The following is a 3,934-nucleotide window of genomic DNA, read 5'->3' on the forward strand; positions in this document are numbered from 1 at the left end:
GAGAAGAAAATATAGGGTCATTTTGCGGTAATTAATCATTCTTGCAGGGCGCAGCCTGTTGAATATCTATACTTAAAAGGTTTGTTTTACGCAAATTCATTCATGCATGCCAGCAAAAAATGCTAATAAGCGATTTGTTGTGTGCTCTGAAAACAATTGTTTGAATAAGTCTGGTACAGTTGTTTACTTTTTGATTTACAGAAGTCATTTTACGTAATTAAAAATGTGAATTAACTCTATATGAAAACAATTATTGTGTTTCAGTTTTAAGGGCTTGTTAAAGCAGACTTTTATTTCTTAAAAGAATGTTTGAGGAAGTTGTTGTAAAAAAAGGAATTACACAATACACATGTACCTCATATGGATTAATTCCTGCTTAGACAGTTTAAGGACCTTGATTCCAGGTCAAATTCAAATGACACTGTAAAGGTCGATTTAAAAAAAAATCATTTTTGGATTTTTTAAAACTTCTTTGTAAACCACAAGTTTAATTAACATCATATACTACTGAATATATTTATTACACTAAATTTATTTTTAATTTCTTAAGTCTTTGAAACATGGTCGTATAAATGCAATTGGACATCGTAGTTTTTTTGGTCCAAATCAGAGATATCAGATTAAATAAGTAATTTTATTAAGAATTACTTGATTCGTCTTAAAATTTGCGTATAACAGTATAACATTTAACTCTGGAAACGACATTGTCCAGAAATTTTACTACTATTTCTGATTGTGATATCCAACTTCTTTTTATATCACTTGCTGGGATATCGTAGCAGTATATCTGAGTCTCATGTTGAACTCTCAAACATCTCCACTTCTAAAGGTGTGAAGTCCTGAACCTCAGAATCCCATGGGAAAATTGCTGGATTTTCAGTCCCACCAACTATCCCACCTTTCTCCCATGGGAGAAAAAATGTCAGATAAGATATTTTCTCCCATGTATTTGTTCAATGGGATAAATCCCACGGATACTCACAACCAGACATTTTTTCCCCCATACATTGTGAGAGATTGAATGTATCCCATAAATTATGACTCATCATAATCTAAAGGATATATTCCAGGTTTAACAATGTATTGGAGATCATTCATTGTCAATATCCATGGGATATTATGCTCCTTGTTATGATCTGGAAAACAGAAAAAAATGTTGACAACTTATTTATGTTATTATGACTCAGCAATATGTATGAAAAACATCAGTCAGCATTTGACTTAATGAAATATTGTTTTTATATGTATTGACAAGGTTATTAAATCGACTGCAAAATTTGCGAAATAATGACTTTAAAAGAAGATGTTGATGTCCTTGTTTTATCAACTTGTAAGGCAATAGCTTATCTCGTTTATATGTATAAAGACATTGTTCGTACGTACAGCACATCGAAACTACGGGGAGATTTAAATTGCATAAGTTTGAAAATGTTTAGGGTATATTGCTACACAAGTAAGGAAAGAAACGATAAAATTATTCCTCGTTTATCTGTCACATAGATTTGTTGTTAGCTTACCACTGACGTCTTTTTCTTCTTTTTGTAATACAGTATCCTAATATTAAAGAGATACGTAGTATAATAGGGTTTGTCATTCTCAAACTTATCCTTAAAAGTTTCAATGGCAGCGGTTCCATTTTGAATAAGCCAGACACAACTACACTTGATAATTCGTAATTCAGATTTTCCATGCTATCTGTGGATAAAACTAGGTTAAACAATAACAATTTGATACTAAACTTCTTTCAGAATTATGTGTAAAAATAAAAAGCTTACAATGTAAGCTTCCTCGGCCAAAGGTGCAAGAGGAAATAATAAACGTTAGATGATTTCTTTTACTTAAAATGGTCCTTTATCGTAATTAATCAATATCAAATCATTGTTCACTTAATTTTACCAGTTTTAGTTAATTCGATTTTGGTGTTGGTAAATTTGAAATACACCAATTACAAATTACTTGACGTACGTTTAAAAAAAAGTAAAACGCCACTGTGTGATTGCTGAACAGCAGTTAAATGAAAAAAAATTGAGTTATAAACTACAGCTACGGTAATTTCTTAACTATATGTGAGAGAGAAAAAAAATCTAAAACTTTTTAAATCTTTTTTTTAATTTTTTTTTTATTTCCCGTTTCTATGAATTGAAGTTTTAATAAAGATTTGGTTAATATTTTTCCGATTAATCTGCACTCAAATTTTAATGATCAATGATAGCTTAAAAGAGAACTAAATCAATCATGTTGCACATTTAATTTATCGCAAATATTGATTCTAAAAAGATTTTAATAGATATTTGTATGATAGTTTAATACAAAAAAGACTGCCAGCATCAAATCCCTTACTAAAGAAGAAAGTTGTAAATACGTTATTGATAAACTATCAACTTAATTAAACTTTAAGTTCGAACTCTAGATCCCACTGGAGCCATGAAACCTTCAATTTATGTGAGGTTAGTATGTGCTCGTCATAATCATGCAGAAAGTTTTCTTTCTTTTGGTCCACAAGTTTAAAAAGAAAAGATTTTCAGAGATGTAAAAATACAAGTATTTATAGATATGAATGTGTGACCAAATTTACCACATAAAAAAATAAAGCACATAATATGTGATAATTATGCTTTCTACTTCTCTTATCCTACTCCACATAATAAAACTAAACCAATTGCGCCGAGGAATGTTTTTGATGTTGTATCATAATTGAAATTAAAACAAAATTTCCAATTGCCCCAAGTTGGGGGTATGTTTTTTATGATCTTGTAAACTACACATCCGACTTAGGTGAAACCTTTTTGAAATTAAAATGAATCAAGGTCAACTGTTGCAAGAAGTGCAAAACTTAAAATGACCAATATATAATTTTTTTCTATTTTTGATGTTTTGAAATTATAATGTAAGGATATATTGTTTTTAATAAAAAACGTGTGCCGTTATTGGCTGAAACTAAAGTCTCAATATCTTTTTTGTTTTTTGATAAAATCATTTGAAATTTTGAACATAGTCATACATTAGGGAGATCTACAGTATGATATATTAGAATTTTCATGTTGGCATACCTGCGTGCTGACACTTTTAATGGCTTTATTACTTTGTTTTTTGACAAAATGCTTTGAAATTTAAAACATTGTCATGCATTAGGATATCCTACAATATGATATAGAAATAAATCATGAAAAGCAAATGTGTGCTGCAATCTGATTGGCTTAAACTTGAAATGGCTATAACTCTTGTTTTTCAACCAAACAGGATGGGAAAAATTAAAAATCATTTCAAAATAATATTCAGTAATTCATCTTTAAACACTTCAATATATTGTATATTTGTGTTGTGTAGAAATTATGATCATAATGCAAGTATTTTGACATCAAGGTCACTAAAATTTGAATATTATCTGAGAAAATAAAGTCAAAATGCACAGAGTTTGTCTTATTTAATGAAGCTTACAGGGAATATGGCACCAAAAAGGAAAATCCTGAATGATTTACAAAGCACTAGTTTAATTTGATTTTTATTTATGTTTATAAGTACGAGTTATTATAATAGATGCTTTTGTGCTTTAATTTTATTGGATGACACAAATCCATGAAAACAGTTAATAATAGCAAGTTTTCAAGCGACAAATTAAAAACTATTTCAAAATAATATTCAGTAATTTATCTTTAAAACACCTCGAACGTGACAATTTTTGCCTCGAAATTAAGCAATGCAATATTTTGACCTCAAGGTCACACATCATTATCATGAAATGACGTTTAAGAAGAAAGGGAAATCCTCAATGATTTCAAACAGTCTGTTGAATGAGGAAGGTTAATTTTATTGAGAAAATCCAAAAACAGATTGTTCAAGCGTTAAATAAAATATGAAGATTAAAAGCGGAAATACGTGAAATAACTACACATGTATATATACCTGTGTCCTCTACAAAAATTAGAACTGAGGA

This window comes from Saccostrea cucullata, unplaced genomic scaffold (genome assembly GCF_032062105.1).
Source record: "Saccostrea cucullata isolate Sc308-1 unplaced genomic scaffold, CSIRO_AGI_Scuc_v1 ctg25, whole genome shotgun sequence".
Classification (NCBI taxonomy): Eukaryota; Metazoa; Mollusca; class Bivalvia; order Ostreida; family Ostreidae; genus Saccostrea; species Saccostrea cuccullata.